Source organism: Alosa alosa, chromosome 5 (assembly GCF_017589495.1).
Source record: "Alosa alosa isolate M-15738 ecotype Scorff River chromosome 5, AALO_Geno_1.1, whole genome shotgun sequence".
NCBI lineage: Eukaryota > Metazoa > Chordata > Actinopteri > Clupeiformes > Clupeidae > Alosa > Alosa alosa.
This window is the reverse complement of record NC_063193.1, coordinates 21371673-21388789: the sequence shown is the minus strand read 5'-3', so window position 1 is coordinate 21388789 and position 17117 is coordinate 21371673. Positions and strand designations below refer to the sequence as shown.

Genomic DNA, 17117 nt, shown 5'->3' with positions numbered 1-17117 from the left:
CTTTGAAACAGATTCCATTTTCATTGCTGACAGTGCTGAGAATATACGGTGGGAGGGCGCAGTCCAAACAGACAGTGACATCCTCTGGTTCTCCCTCCTCCTCCTCCTGATGAAGCCCAGTCAGTTTGTGACTGCCGAGTATGCCATCACATTTGGTGCGTGTGCCGCTGTCATCCTCGAGCACAAGCTGTTGGCACAGCCGCGACTAGCTGCAGCTGTACACTGTAGAGAGAGGATAATGACTCGGGTCCTCACGGAGCGGAGCTTTTGCGCAGGTCTCTCAGGCCTGCGGTCTCCAAAAAGCCACGCGCTTTCCAATCTGCTAACTCTCAAAGGCTTCCTCTGGGCTCAGATCTTCAAATGGCACACATCATTCAAGTCCTTACCCTCGACTGGATCTTAAAATGGATCTGAAGAGACAAGCTGAGAGGCTCTGAGCATTTTCATCAAGGAGCCTTGCATTCATATTCAGACAGTCATTGTTATTTTTACCATGTGACTACAATTCTCTTGCTTCTGCATTCTATTGTGCCAACCTCTTGGTTGTAAGAAATGGTCAGTTGTATTCTAATAGTTTAGTTTTAATTTTAACCTCTATAAATGAAATTAATGGTAGTTTATAGAGAAAATAGAGATAGGATTGTGTTAGTATTGTAATTGTACAAAAATGGTCTTCATGCTTGTGAGAAGAATGGTGTTTGTGAAAGACTATGGCTGACAAGGCTGTCTTTTTCTGCTCTTTCACTGGGAGAGCAGCAATGGTGATTTTGCCATACTGTTGAATTTTATCATTCCATTCACATACTTTGTTATCAAAGAAAACTGACTTCATGAATTCAAACACGGTGCGCGACTGACAGAAAGTGTCCGATATTGAAGCGCTTTATCACAGGTGTTACCAAAAGATGACATTGTCATTTTCATTTTCTTCTTTAGAGCTTCTTTTTTTTTGTTCCTCAGTAGAGGTGGTTTTATTGGTTCATTGGATTTGTTTTTCGGAACATGGTGTACCATCACTCTAGGCTGAAGTATTACATAGGCACACACAACACACAGAGGAAGAGAGAGAGGGAGGGAGAGGACTGTAAATATAATTGCACTTCACCTGTACTTCAAAGCTTTTAGCGCCGTCAGCACAAAACCAATCAGTGAGCAGAGAAGGCACATGTCTCTAAATTGTATTTCCTTGTAATTGTCCCTCAGATCACTGGGTACCTGAGGCTTGCACTTTGAAATGTGACACAGGCTCATTTTCGCTGGCCGCTCTCCCCTTCCTGTGGCAAGTGATACAGGTTCTAAGAAGTCAGTGTTCTTAGTACTGTGTTTAATTTCAATTTGGCCTGTTTGTAGCTGTTATGTTAGAGGATGGTGTAATGTGCATGATCTGTGTAGCATTGCTTGCAGTATCATAAAAGTACCAATTTCCACCCGTTTCGTTCGAAAATATGTTTTTTAATACTTCAAAATAATATTTGATTGATTAACTTTTTTTCAGTAGCTATAAGTGTGTAGATTTAAACAAAATCTGGTTTGGTTATTACCGGGAGCTTTTTACCGTGCTCAGAGATTGGTGCTGGGCTGGTGGGTGCCCTATTTCAGCGCACTCACTCGGCACATCAACGGTTAGACCGAGAATTCTCGTTGCAAAATCAAAATTCTACTGCCGCTCACACGCAGCCTTACAACACGGTATACAGTTCTTCGAGTCACTGTACAATGTCATTTTTGGTACAGAGATAATTTAGATACCCTTATGGTGTGGGTGCTTGCGTTTCTTTACGAATTCGTCATCTTGGTTTGTATAGAAATGAATATTAAGTAACACATACACATAAAAGGGTGAAAATAGGGCCCAGAAATAGGTCTCTCCGATATTTAGATTTCTTCCTCTTGTTCAGCTTTTGTCAACTATTCAAATTGATTGTCCAGTCATTCATTTTATTTCATCTTTAATTTACTTTGAAGAAACCAACGCAGTTAGAATTAAAGAACAGCATTGAGCATAGCATGAAAAAAGCTGCATTAGCATAATAAACAGTAAAAAGGTAGCAGGAGAGGGGGAAAATGTACTCTACTTTTACCTCTACTTTGTCCAATGTATCAGAAGCTTTCAACAACCAATCAGTAGAGGGCTATCATTACAACTGAATGGGCATTTTTCTACACCAACCGCAAAATTCACAATAACCATAAAACACATCCTAAAAAAATGTGTTCAGTGGTCACAGTGGCCATATAGTGTCTTTGTAATGATATTGAATATTTTGATTCATAGTGCAAAAATAAACACAAAAAACAAGTCCACAGTGTAATTGTGCTAGTGCTTAAACAGTCAGACATTATAACTGCAATCCAGCACCACCCGCATGTGACGATCACCTATTGTCTCTGGGAGAATGAATGGGTTTTTTGCTAATTCTACGGAAATAAGGTGTGAGCAAAAGTCACAGTAGTAGAAAACCATGACAATTGGTTTGGTGAGTTAAAATGTATGTATCATTCAGTCTTTTGTTAGAAACTGTTGTCTCGTAAAAATAAAGATGTTGTCCGAAACGTTGAAGCAAAAATTAAGTGGACTGCATGTTGCTTGCTTGGAGCAAAAAAAAGTAGTAGGCCTACTCTCGAGAGGTACTACTCTACTCACTCTTATTGGCTTTTCATGTAACTTTATGTTACAGCCATAGTACCTAAAACATCTGATTAATACTATCCAACAGATTGTGGCTTTCAACCTCCTCAGTAATCAATATGTTAACTTAAGTTAACTGTGTGAAAGTGGCGAAAACTTCTGCTTGCCTTAACCAGGAGGCGCTTTGTAGTGCTGTGTTAATCTTTTAAAGACATACAGTAACAGACGTAACAAATCCGCAGAGACAACATACAAGCTGAATTATTGAAAAGAAATGAATGTGGGGTCACTCAAGCGTTATTTGTATGATTTCCCATAACCCCATTCATTCTCATTTTTTCCCTATAGGAACCAGAACATGCAAAAATGCTAATCCGCTACATACTGTACAAAATTACGGTGGTCATCTCCACATTCTATCACCCCAGTTATAGATGCTGCAGGCATCCTGAGGTCCACTCTGTGCCTAAGTTTCAGGGGTGTGAGTCCTCAATGTCGGAATCGGCTTATCAGTTTGTTCCTTCACAACAGGTGGTGTTATGGATTATCCCATATGTGTGAGGCTTGTTGTTGGGGTTGTTGTTGTAGGAGTTGTCTTTCTAGACGGTGAAACTCCTTTGTTGTAGAAGTCCTCTCTTCTACTTCCTTTTTATGTCTCTGCCTCCTATGGGTGGCAGGCACAATGTTTTCTGCTCGTCTGCCTTTCAATTCCATCCACTCAGTGGAAAGGCATTTTAGAATCTTAGGATTTGAATCTAACGTGTGCATACCCCTTAAGTGGTTAACTCATGATATCTCCTACACAATGAGCAGGGACTTGTCCGATGCTCACATACATGGGGGTCATGGGGTCAAAAGTACATACATGGGGTCAAAAGTCAGGGTTAATCCAGAATCAAACAGCCACCATTACATTACATATATTTTCATATTATTTTATTTTCTAATATTGTATTATGCTCTAAATCATGTTGTTTTATATTATTTAATGCAAAAATGTTTCAACATGTCATATACACCATGTTGAAGGGCTGTTCAAACCAAGAACTAACTATAACGATAAAAGCAAAAATTTATCGTTCTAGCTAATATGAATGACGTCCACACATAAACTATAACTATAAGACATGAAGAACAAAATCGTTGGCAAACAAACTTTTTTGAGTGATTTTGAGAACGATAAAAAGCTGACAGCCAATCAAAATCCATAAAATTTTAGCCGTCATATTCATCAACACGAGAGATTTTCATTTTTGTCGGTCAGTGTGGCCGCTTTTATCGTTATAGTTATCTTTATAGTCATCGTTCCTGGTATGAATGGCCCTTAATTCTTGGTTGACGGTATGTCATGGTCAAGGACAAAGCCATTGCATCACACAATTTCTCTGTTTGGGGAAGTATAATGGTAAAAATTCCTAAACCTTCATGAGTCAAACAAATATACAAATTAAGTAGCAGCGGATGTTGATACAAGGCATCATGTTCTACTGTGCTATTGGTGTACCTGATACTCAATTTTCAAGGTGTCAAAAAAACACCTTTTTTTCTTATGCTTCCCTTTCCTCTGTGGAACACAGTTCCAAAAAGAGGCTCCAAGACGGTCTCTCAGGTTGATTAAAACAGCCTCTGAATACAAGATACAGTCACAGATTCCCAGACATTTCTAGCCTGACGTAGTCATACTCAATTCTAGTCAGAATATGAGTCTGATACTGCTCCATTGGGACGTAATTATGGGGCGTGTTTCAACCAGTACGGGGATGCCTCTGCACTCAATTGAATAGACGTAACCAATCAGAGCAACAAAATAGCTTACCGTGAGGTGTAGGAAGAAAACACATGAACCATCCTTCTTCTCCTATATCCCCTCCGTTTTTAAAAATAATTCTGTTGAACAGTGATATGCTACAAACATGTTAAACAGCTGGGAAAGGCTGTCGCAAATCCCTCGAACAGGTGGTCAATCAGAGATTTTAAACGAACGAGGGAACATGTCGCAATGCAACAACGCTGGTTTCCCTTGATGAAAGTGAAACCACAAGTTTTCCCACATCTCAACTTTGGCCAAAGTTTTCAGAAATAATCGTTTTCAGTGATACAACCTTATTAAATAATATGAATTTTCCATATGGGGTCTTAAAAGCCATGTATCCTTCTAGCCACAGCATTTTTGTTTCAAACATAAGCCAAATATAAGCGTGCTCAGATGACGTGATAGACCAGGCACTGTTGCTCACCTGTCCATCATCATAAAGCCTGATTTGATTGGTCCTCCCGATATAGGGCGAGCATACTTCCACCACAATGGAGCAATGCCAGACCGAACTTCCCGACCTCAAATGTTGTGGGCGGGACTAAGTTCGGAAAGGCACCCAGGCTAAGACATGTCAGCTGATAATCACAAATCAGCTGATTACAGCAGTGAGTGAACTCAGAAGTCAAAAGAAATTCAAAACTACATGCAGATGGCAATGGGAGTTAAGGTTACTACCAGTTATATTTGCAATCCGCATAAAAAAAATAACAGTAAAAGGCACTTAGATAGCATAACTGCTCAGAGTTTCCACAGCCAGACTCTCGAGTATATCCTGATACCTCTCCCAGGCACACAGCAGTCTGTTGGACAGCAAGAACAATTTAATTCAGCATGTAAGGGCAGCTTGCCGAGTTTTCAGGTCATACCATTTCTCATCTTTATTCAGTTGCCCAAGGCCTGCCAAGTGTGGTTGCAATGATAATTTCTAGGATTTGTAGAAACAGAAATTTACTTTTAAACTTTTTTTTTACTATTTTTTTACCCGTTGAGCAGCAACCAAGTCACCAATTGCTTGCTGTACCTTGGGACCTGACTCTATCAAGAATCAAATAGAGACTCACCAAAGGCAGGGGTGTGAAAGTGCCAGTGAATACAAGATAAATGCAAGATATCTACATACAATTACATAAAGACCAAGACCATAGCATTGCATATCTAGTCAACACTTCAGATCGGCTCTCCATTCATAATTCATTAACCTTTAGAACATAACTAAAAGTATGCCAGCCAGTGTACAATGAATGCTAATAGAGAATCTAGCATTGCCTATTTCGATAACTTTTCCCCCATTAAATGCAATCAGTCAATTACTAACAAATCAATAGATATTCAACATCAATCGTAAAATTGGTCCTTATTCACTATATCTGCTCTGGATGGTGATGCTGGACCTCTTTCTGTTATGCCGATTGGACGTATATAATTTAATTTCCCTTTGGGGATCAATAAAGTATCTATCTATCTATCTATCTATCTATCTATCTATAAGGATGTATGTATTACATACACATCGAAGGCATCGCAAATTTGTGTGCCGCAAATGTCATGATATGATTGTGCAATATAACACTTGTGTTTGTGGGGTTGGTGAAGGATATCCCCACAGCTGTAATTCAGGCGTAGGCACAAGGCTGGAGGCCAAGCACAGCAGTTAATCACAGCCATGGGGATATCCTTTACCAACCCACAAACACAAGTGTCATATTTCTTTTATACCACTAACCAATCCAATTTGAAGACACTGAAATGTTTTGTTGTTGGTGGTGATTAGTTTATTTGGATTTTGATTATTCCTTCTCCATTCCAAAAAAGTATTGGAGGGTTCAGTGTGAAGCATTGTCAAGCATTGAGTCTGACCAAAACAGAAGGCAGCCAGCTAGAAGCTACCTCGCTAACTTCCACTGTCACTTGCCATAGCAGGCATCAAGGTAATAGCTATGAACTTTGTTTTATACAGTTTTATACCGAAGTGTCTTCAGTAATGTTGCCTTCACTGAATTCTCTCATGGCACCATCAGGATCTATGGGGTGCAGGGAAATGGGATTCCTGCTGAGTTTCTCTGCAAATCTCTCTCTCTCTCTCTGTTTCTGTTTCTCTCTCTCTCTCTCTCTCTCTCTCTCTCTCTCTCTCTCTCTCTCTCTCTCTCTCTCTCTCTCTCTCTCTCTCAACTGTACACGTAAGAGCATCTCAATGCTGGCTCCGGGCCTGGATGGCCATGGAAATGCATAATAGGCAAAAGGTACAATGAGGCGAAACCGTATTTTTCTGATGTGCCATTTGCATCCACTGAGAGACGCCCAATTAAAAACCTTTAAAACCTTACACAGAGGGCTGATCAATAGGCCCACAGCCCCCTCCTTGAGAATGCTATAGGCGGAGATGGGATGTGTGGGGGTAGGGGGGCAATATTTATGATTCAATTCTTCTTCATTCCCAGGAGAGAGGAGAGCTATTGAAAGATTCGTATTGACTTTTCATGCCAGGCTTTCATCTTGTTTTATTACGTTTTGGTGCAGTTTTTTGGGGAGGTGGGGAGGGCAGTAGGGGTACATGAGGAGAAAGGAGGAGAAATGGATCTAGTGTCTGGAGGTAAATGGGAGGCTGACTTTCCCCAGGATCCCTCTCTCTCTCTTCTCTCTCTCTCTCTATCTTGCTCGCTCCGCGGGGAGCTCCATTACTGCGTGGAAGACATGTCATGAGAGGAGGAGGGCAATCTGAGCCGCGCTCCAAGGCGAGCTATCCCAGCATGCCAAGCAAGAACATGATGCCGACAACCACCCACTCTCACACTGGGGTCTGTTGTTTGGGAGGGGTTTTTTCCCTGATCATTTTAGTCTTTCCAACTGGAAAGTTTGGGAACTCAAAAGTGGAGAACCAAAAAAGGGCCAATGAACTGTGAATAACATTTTGTATTAGATGGTTCATGGCTAACTAGTCAAACGTGAGCGATGTGCTTGTGAGACTTTGACATTTTTGAATTGGAAAAGAAAATGGAAGCTTAAGCAAGTTCTGTCAGGAAGACTAATGCTACATCAACCATTCATTTATTACTCCTGATCAGTCATCGTTTTGCTTTCCTTGTCTGCTGCCTTCCGGTGCATACATTCCAATGTTCCCCTCTCTCCTCCCCTACCACCACTAGGTTGGTCTCTCTGGAACTGATTCTTAATGTTCCAAGACCTGGAACGAAGAGGGGGCCTATGCAACTTACCTTGCAACTTTTAAAATCCCTTCAAGGAATAATATTATTTTATTTCACTTCTGGTTCCTTTCTGGTAGAAATCATTACTTTCTGCTACTGCCTTGAGTGCCTCAACTACCTCAAATACATCAACTTCTGTCCTTACAAAGGACTTAACCAATAGGAAATCAATGATGTGTGTCAACCACATTACTGACAGAGATTTGCATGCGCTTCTTTGTACCTGGGTTATTTGTATTGACTTGAAAAAGCCAAGCATTGTTAACTTATGGCTTTGAACTTTAAATAGATATAGAGACCAAAATTGACTCCATGTGGGAAAGAAGTTTATACAGTAAAATCCATGGCCGCAAAGTTGTGTGTAGCCTATTCAAGAGGATTAGTTTTATTTCCCTTATCAAGAAGAAAGGAAGCCCCAGGTAATTACAGATTTTTGCTAGAGTGTAAAATATCTATTTGTGTGCTGAAACCTTTCCATTTTTTTGGTTTATGTTGAGGATATAATTACATCCCTTCTTAGGGGGGGAAATGGAATTTGGACATATTCTATCTAACATTAGAGTGTGTGTGTGTGTGTGTATGTGTTTGTGTGTGTGTGTGTGTGTGTGTTTCTCTCCCTGTCTTATTTTGTAATACGCTTATGTGTTGATCTTAATGAGTTTGAAATGTAATCTGAATGAACTGCTGATAATACCTCTTCAGACAGTGGGGTAAACAGCAGATTTGAAATAATGAGATCACTCGTGCAGAGTTTAAGCTCAAAGCCAACCTTGCCTCCGTGAGAAACGCGCACATAGAATGATTACACAACTAAGGCTAATGGAGTCGAGGATGGCTAATTATTCTGTTCACGAACCGTTTCTCTTTTTTTGTCTTCCTTGAAGTATTAGCTTGCTCACCGAATGTGTTCTGATTGAGTGCGAGTGGTTGACAAAGCTACAGTGGGTTCACAGACACTAATTTCTCTTTCTAATAATTACCCAACACTTCCTTTGCATTTAAATGCCAAATAGCTCAAGGGCTAAGGTTGTACACGGTGGTGGTTTAATTAAAAATGCATACTTGAGAATGGCAGGCCTCAGTCATTTTTGAAAAGCGAGAAAAAGGTCACCATGACAAACCCATCTGACTTCACACGTTCAGTGGGGAAGAGACTCATAAGCTCTGTTGAGATACTATTGTGTGACAGTTGAGAAATGATTGATAGTAAATGGAGTGTGGAACTCTGTGTATTTCTCAGCCAATTCTAGCCTGTGAAAGGTATAGGACACGACTGCCCCCAAGAATGAGGGAGAACACTGGGGGGAATTATGGGAGATATTAGGGGCTAGGAAGATGGGAGAGAGCTGCTAGTTATATTGTATTGTAGTTTAGTTTTATTTTGGAAAATCAAAGTATGCTGGAGTTATTGAGACTTAAGGATAGGAGTTTTTAAGTATTACAAATAATTGAATGTGTTTAAAAAGTGTAAAATGCCAGAGGGTTCTTCAACATTGTGGGTTTACTCTCTAAATAACAGATTCTATTCCTGACATTCATTTTTGAACTTAATTTGACAACCAAACATACCTCATATTTTTGCCCTCAGTATTATTTCTTTCTTTCTTAAATAAATAATAGACCACTCTATATCAACAATAATAAATAAGTAATGGGAACTGGGGCCTACACAAGAGCTTTGTATTATTGAGACTGGCCTTGTTAGATGATGTTTTACTAATTCACCTGTTTCATAGTTTAAAACAAATGAGCAGCTTTTTTTGAGCCATGTGACATTTTAAAAGTATGACCAGTGACTATAATTGATATAAATTGAAATAAAAAATAAATGATTGACGTCTAACATTCAGCATAGCAATTAGAAACCCATCTATAAAATGATACAGTACATGTATGCAGAATAAGTTGAATGTGTCCACAGAACATCCTATGTTTGGCTATTTTATCAGAGTCAAAGTTCAGAAGTCCATTTCAGTTCTGCTGAATCTATATGGCTTTTCTGGGGCTCACTCTGCAGTGAAAACAGGTAAATGTGTTGGTGTTCACTGGTAATCAGTTTAGCAGACGACAAAGTCTCTGATGTTACAATTTCCCGGATCGATGGGCAAACCTTAACGCTGATCACTCGTCCATGAGCTCCCTGATTTATACTTGTTTACCCAAAGTCTCCTTTTAAACTAGTTACATACGGGAACCCCCCCTTCATCTCGGTTCTGGTAACTGATTTATGCATAATGTACCTAATGTGCCTGTCAAAGTCATGAATCATGAGTCATCCACAGTGGGTGATGACCTGTGTATGAACGTTACACACTATCCAGAGGAAGGAAGGAGAGAGGGGAGGATGATGAAGGAGGGAAGGAAGGAAGGCAAGAGAGGCTCGAAAAGCTTGCAAATGAAGTCCATCAGATCATTAAGCAACGAGTTCTGCTCCTCCTGCGTACGACTAGGATGGTATATCTCTATAAATTCATCTGTTTAGCCCTGAGCTTGGTGCTTGACTCATTGACACGCCCTGGTAATTTAGTCCCTCCCTACAGATCGCTATATGTAAAGGGTTTAATTACTAATGGCTTCAGTGTGGGAGGTGGTTGAAGCTCAAGAATGGCTACTAAATAAACATTATAATGTAATATCTCCTATTTTTCAGATACTAGCAGTAAGAAAAACTACATATCCTCAACGAAATAATCAGATGCTAAAGGTCCATCAGGTAAAAAAAATCTCTTTGTAGATATAGTTATGTCAGTGGAATGAGCATGTGATAATGGTATGGTCTGTAAGTGATTTTCCATTCTGCTGCTTCGGAAAAATTCTCACAACACCCACTCGGTCTCTGATGTAGAAAATGAAATATTAATATTAATATTTCTTCTGAACATATAAATTTAAAAAGCTCTTTGTATAAAACCTTTGAAGGACATCATACAAAAACAATGACGAAAATAATAAAAACTTTCACTAATCTATTTCTGTGTTCTTGACTTCAGACTGCCAGAGGGGGGTCTCTCTCTCTCTCTCTCTCTCTGTCTCTCTCTCTCTCTCTCTCTCTCTCTCTGTCTGCGTGTGTGTGTGGGTGGGTCTCTGTTTTTGCCAGGAACTCTGTCAAAGTTTTCATCTTGTGACTGATGAAGTGGCTCTGCCGCACGCACTCTTTTATTTAGCACTATCATGAAATGTGTCGGGCTTCAGGGTCCCTCAACTCTCCTGGCTGCTTGTGTCATCATGGAGGTGCAGGTCTGAACTCCTTATTATCTCCTCACGTTTATTTCACCATGGAAATAATGAGATTAAATGGGACTTAGGTTGGATTTAGGTTTAGTCCACTCTTGTCCTGTTTCTCAGATTTCTGTATGAACTAAAAGTCCAAAACGCTAATCTATTATAGGACTTAACTGTTAGCTAAAGGTAGGGGGCTGCTTGGGGGGACCCTGTGACAAAGGGCCTTGTCAGAGTCAAACTTATGTGCAGTACAAATTCATTTAGAAGTTTCATTTTATATGCAGTTTTCAACCAAAACTGAAAATCACATATTTTCACCATTAAAGTAGACAAGAAGAGTGTTATGGAGAAAGCTAAGAGGATAGCTAAGAGATTTTTTTGTGAATTATTGTTTATTCACAATAAAGTGCCCCTTCTCATCTTGGTTTCTATTGTTTCTTCTCAACTATTTTTCAAACTGAAGTTACGGAAAAACAATAATCTTATGATATGAAACAATACTCTTTGAGAGACCAATTTTGTAAGATTGATGGCACACTTATGACACCAAAACACTATATTACCGTTGAAGTGGGCCTAGTCAGCCTGGACTACCTCTAAGGCCTCAGAAGAAACGTCCACTAACCAATAACTGATCTGAGCTAGAATACCGTCACATCACACTGTTTTCTTGCTCTTGCTGTCCAGTCCAGTTTCAAGTTTAAGCATTGTAGGATTTAGTGGAGGCAGCGCTGTAGATGTCCACTGTCAGAAATGAGATGTTGGCTCAGACGGTCAGGAGGGAGTGGTGGCATTCTGAGACCCGCGGCGTGGGCCGGCCTGAAACAGCTCTCCCCCTGGTGCTCGCTCTGATATTTGTGCTGTGCTCGCTCATGACCGCCTGTCATTTTCTCTCCTTCGCTGTGTCATCTTCCACAGAACAGCACCATAACATCTTTTCAAGGAATAATACTAAAATTGGCCTTTTTTATATTCCCATTCTCTAGAAGACCACAACCTTTTATGCTGAAGCTACCTTTTGGATATCAATCAGGTCATCTACAGTATTTTTATGGCTCAGGTCCTGAGATCACCATCCAGTGATAGAATGCTACAACAAGAAGCACAGCGCACAGCAGGTCCACCATTACACTGAGAAACACTAATAACCACCCTGCCGATGTGTCAAGGTTGTTTTTAGGAGTTGTGTATGAGTGAGATGTCTAGAGAGGTTCAGATGTGCACACTGGGTAAGAACATAAAAGCCCTTATATGTGTTTTAGTACACATTTTATTGCACGTTTACAATGACATAATGGCATAAACTCACTTGGGCATAGCATTTCTATACAAAGGCTCTGGAAGGATTTCCCCATCAAACTACTCACTTGTACTGTCTTCTTTTTTGTCTCCTGTCAGGAAGAAGCCAGGAGGAGTGTAAGGTCTCAGCTTTAGGAGATGGACCAGAGCTTCTACCCAAAGAGCTCCCCACCAAATGGCAGTCTCTTAGGTGATTACCATACTGAAAGGTTAAGTTCAGTGTTAGGTCCCAGTGATTTACAGACAGACTGGAGCAGCAAGACCTCGGTGGCAGAGAGTACAAAGTGAATTAATTACCCACGCCAAGTCTCGCCTTTAAAAAGGGCACAGGCCAGGCTGTGTCATCCCATGTCAATTTCTCTGGAAAATGAAGCACATCTAGAACTCATTTTTGAAGGATGAGCAACAGAACACATGGAAGTGTTTTTAAATATGTGGAATTTATTTGAGCAGATGCTGTTTTTCCCTTCTCTCAGATATTAATTTTTTCATAAATTCAGTTAGGTCTATTTTGAATTCTTGATCAGTAATAGTTATATTGTGTAAGCAGTATATATTTACGTCCTTGTTGAAGCTGAAGTGAAATAAGTCAAATAAGTTTTTGTCTTCTCTTTTTGTGAATGTGTGATTGCTCAATGCTCACCTTACAAAGGTGTCTTTGTAAGTGTGTCTGTGTGTGGGTGTGAGAGAGAGAGAGAGAGACTGTTTTAGAGTTCCTTTGTTCTACATGGCTGTTACATGGCTACATACATTACTACTTACGTACATGTACGTACATGTAAGTGTAACCTATACTGGCATACAGACTTAACAAACATGCTATTTTAGATGAAAGGATTTTCATGTGGTGAGAGGGTAAGTCTTCTACATAACACATTTGAAGAGATCACCTGTAGCGTACAGATCCACATAGTGATTGGTATGAGCCAGGCTTGTACTCGAGTCACAGACTCGAGCCCTAATTTTAAGGATTTGTGACTTGGACTTGGACTTGAGCATCGACTGCATTCGGACTCATAAATTGGAAATGAGGACTTTTTTTGTCACTAATACTTACAGTATAAGGTATATCTATCTATAAAGCTAAAAGCGTCTGTGTGTCCTAATGTCTGTGGCATGCATATCTCGCTGACCGTTTGTCAGACTGACCTAAGATTTCGTATGTGGCTCGCGCGTGGCACAACGGTTTGCAATCTCGATTTTGAAGATTTTTGAATGCATATTTCAAAATATGCTTATTTACGTAGGACGTTTATCGCTGCACTGCACTGTTTCCAAGGGGACCAGTTTCAGGGGAGCTCCACCCCATGTCTATTGTGTGGCTAGGTCTCACTTTGATGAAAGTCACCGAGAAAACACGCTTTGGATTCCAGCGGCTGAGTAATTTCACCTCATCTGCAATTTTCCGAATATTTGTGAGGAACTCACTATCAGTAACCCAATAGAGTACCGAAGCCATGACGTAGCGTTGCCAAGGCAGCAATTTCACTGGATCTAAACAAATCAATCTAACCATTGAAATCGCCATAGCGGTGGCTTTCTTAATATATTTCAATAATTTTACAACGTTTCTAAGACGTTAGTATATTTTTTTACACTGTAGGAATCACATACTACAACATATGTTAATACCAACACGATCAAATTCGTGACTACAGAGTTTTATTTTAGCATGGGTTTCCTCCGTAAAAGAGACCTGCATGTAACTTCACAGCATGTGGTTAAAATCCTTAAATTCACGGACGTGTTTTGGCTTTATTTTTTTGGCAAAAAACGTCGCTCTTAACAGCCGCCAGTCTTTGAGAAGACGTGAAATATCCACTGGAATTTTGTTTCTTTCTATTACACCTGCCAGGGAATCCGTGTTATGTGGCTAAGCTGCTGCCTAGCAGGTAAAACACGTTTAAATGGATATATTTATTTTTATTAGCTAGAAATGATGCCACATGTCTAAAGTCAATGCTATTTATGCCACTTCGAAAGTTTGTTTAGATCCAGTGATTCTGCTGTCATGGAAACGCTACGTCACACTTCGGGACTCTATTCGCTTTGGATTTGTACGTCTGAGTAATCTCATCTCATCTGCGAATATCCGAATATTCGAGAGGAACACACAGCAGTATTTACACCCTGAGTAGCTGCTAATCTCATCTCATCGGTAAATCTATTTAGCCTACCTGTCTTGCGGAGTGGTTCTAATAATATTCAAATAGTTTTTAGTGAATATTAATGTTTAATGTGTATATGTGCTGGATGGTGTGCGTACCTACGGGCACTGCACTAGTTATAGTATATGCCAGGACCAGATGGGGAGATGAATTTAATGAGTGTTCTTCTCTACTGAGGTGGGCTCATGGGTGAAATGTGGGTTGAGAGTTCGGTGTGATAGCATACAGCATCAGCTTGAGGCTACGTTTATACATGGCCGGCTATTTTCATAAACGGACATTTCACCCTCTCCGTTTTCAAAAATAACATCATGCACACCTGTCAGTTTTCAGAGAAGTTTCCCCGTGTATATATGCCGTCAAGAGCATGCCAAACCTGTCGGTGGCAGTGTAAGGAAAAGCTCAATCCCTCGTTAGCCAATCAGAATCCCGAAATTAGCAACAGAAACAAATCACTTCCTATTTCTCTTTTGAACTATATTTGCAAATGCAAACAGGCCTAAAGCGTTTGCACAAACGTAAAAATGAGTACCACCTTAATAGCATCCATAATCACTAGCCAAACAAACTGTAAACATAGGGCGCTCACATGAGGTTAAGCATTTTCTGGCGCGTAATGTGACGTTTTAGAACATAAAACCCCGTTTCTCCCAGTTGACACGACAACACATAACCGGCGTTATCAGAAATCTCCACTTTGGCCGGAGTTTTAGAAAAAATCCTTTTCTGTGATAAAAACGGGGTTTTCGTGTAAATGAGAGGCCAAACCGCAGGGAAATATCTGCATCTTCTCTTCGTGTAAATGGGGCCTGAAGCTTGCTGTGAAGCTGTATTGAGGTAACTGTGAGTTTGTATTAACTCTGGCTGGTTTTCTTTGTTTAAAGTTTTTTTGCAAAGTTTTTTATCTTGTTGGACTCAACTCAGAATCAGTGAGACTCAACTCTGACTTTTTTCAGATTTTTAAAAAATGACTTGGAATTAACTCGGACTCGAACACTATGGACTCGAGACTGAACTCAGATTCGACTACAACACTGGTATGAGCTGGTTTAGTTTGTTTAATATCAGGTTGAGAGGTTAGGGTGCCAGATGCTAAAATACGTTACTGGGATCACAAGCTCTCTATGAAGTTTCTCTCTATTGATTGTTTTCACAGTAGTATTTTTATGAAAACTTGGGTTCCTGGGTCAGCTGTCTGGTTAGTGTGTGTGGTGATTAGTGCTCACATCCTGAACACATGCTGGTGTTCTGATAGTCAAATCACACACACACTTGTCATTTGCCACGCTAAAAGTACACAAAAGAGATGGAGAGGCTTTTACAGTAATGGTGTTGCATGTAGTATTCCTGACAAAATAGCACCTGGGCGAGAATGACAAAATAATGTTCAATTATCTTAATCTGCTCCTGAGCTGAAAACTAATATTCAGCATTTGTCTCGGATGAAGGTTATAGCTGTACTCTATGCAGGGCCGGTGGAAGTCATGGGCATTCTGGGCAATTGCCCAGGGTGCCGAACTACCAGGGGCGCCACAGCGTGGCGAGCTATACGCGAGGATCACATCAGCCAGCGGCAGCGGCAAACGTAACGCAACGCTCAGACCATAATAAATTTTATCTCGTTCCTAAGCAACACAAACAGTTTGTCAATTGAATACGCTCGCGTTGCGCTTTGAAAGTTGAACCAAGTACAATGCTCAGCTTGTTCAACGCTAGCGTTACTCCAGCGTTGCCACCGTTCCGCTGCCGAGCCATAGAGAACAATAGGAAACCTGCCGCTTGCCGCTGGCCGCTGGCTAATGTGATCCCCGCCTTAGGCTACAACATTGAAAACATATAAGGACATAGACGATTTAAATGCGGGAACAGCAATTAATTTTTTAGTGATATCGGTTAAATATGAATGAGACGTTCAAAGCCTAGTGCTGCAGAATTCAGAAAAGTGCACAGGTTGAAAAACTTTTCTCCCGCATATGGGTGCTGATCTTCAGCCTGAATTGTCAGGTTGCTAGCAGTGGAACGTAGCAGAGGGGGCGACAATGTAATAAGGTAAAATCTGAATTATGGGGAGCAATGAGCTCGTTTCCCCGCAATAAGACAGTCCTATAACGGGGTGATATGAGACAGCGACACTCGAAGTGCGTTCCTAATGTCACGTTTCAATGCACACCTAACAGACGGCATCATATTAAATAGATTGTCCAATTTATTCCATGAAAGACTAATTGCTTAATTTAGGCTACCATTTTTTCCATGAGGACTGGTCGCAATTGTCCCACAACATTTTTTTTATTTTTCCATGCAGTCCAGGGCCCAGTTTCCCGATAACGACGGAGACACGCTCTTAGGAGGGTTTTCTACGATTCATCTTACGATCGTTCGTTTGGTTTTTCCGACTGTTTCCTAACATGCATGCTCAGAAGCGGAACGCCGCGTGCACTGCTCTTAAGACGCTTTTAAGGGAGCTGTCCACGTTAATAGTTCTGAAATATCCTCTGATTTGATGGTGATGTCAGGTGACTGCACGTCACAGCTATAGGCCTACTGTTTAAGCTTCGGATCTACACATTAATTCACATCAATACAAAAATAAAAACACTTTGACATCTGCATGTAAGCATCCCAAGTAGGTTATATACCACACACAGACATAAATAATTGTAATTATTTAAGATTAGATTGTTGCACCATGCAATAGGTTACTTTTTCGCTGTGTCACTTAAGAACACGTTTGAAGATAAGAAAGAAGTCGAGTAAAGTGAGGAAATGTGTAGGCTTAG

General features: G+C 40.5%; 1 long non-coding RNA gene across 3 annotated transcripts in view; it reads left to right on the top strand.

Moving 5' to 3' along the window:
• Positions 1-12663, top strand: part of LOC125294810 — a 60118-nt gene extending 47455 nt beyond the window's left edge. For 2 of the 3 annotated variants that reach the window (XR_007193565.1, XR_007193564.1), the window contains 3 exons: positions 10299-10361; positions 11857-12099; positions 12269-12663. This is a non-coding gene — a long non-coding RNA (uncharacterized LOC125294810). The remainder of the gene's footprint in view (positions 1-10298; positions 10362-11856; positions 12100-12268) is intronic. The other variant, XR_007193563.1, reaches the window with a different exon arrangement.
• Positions 12664-17117: the final 4454 nt, after the last annotated feature.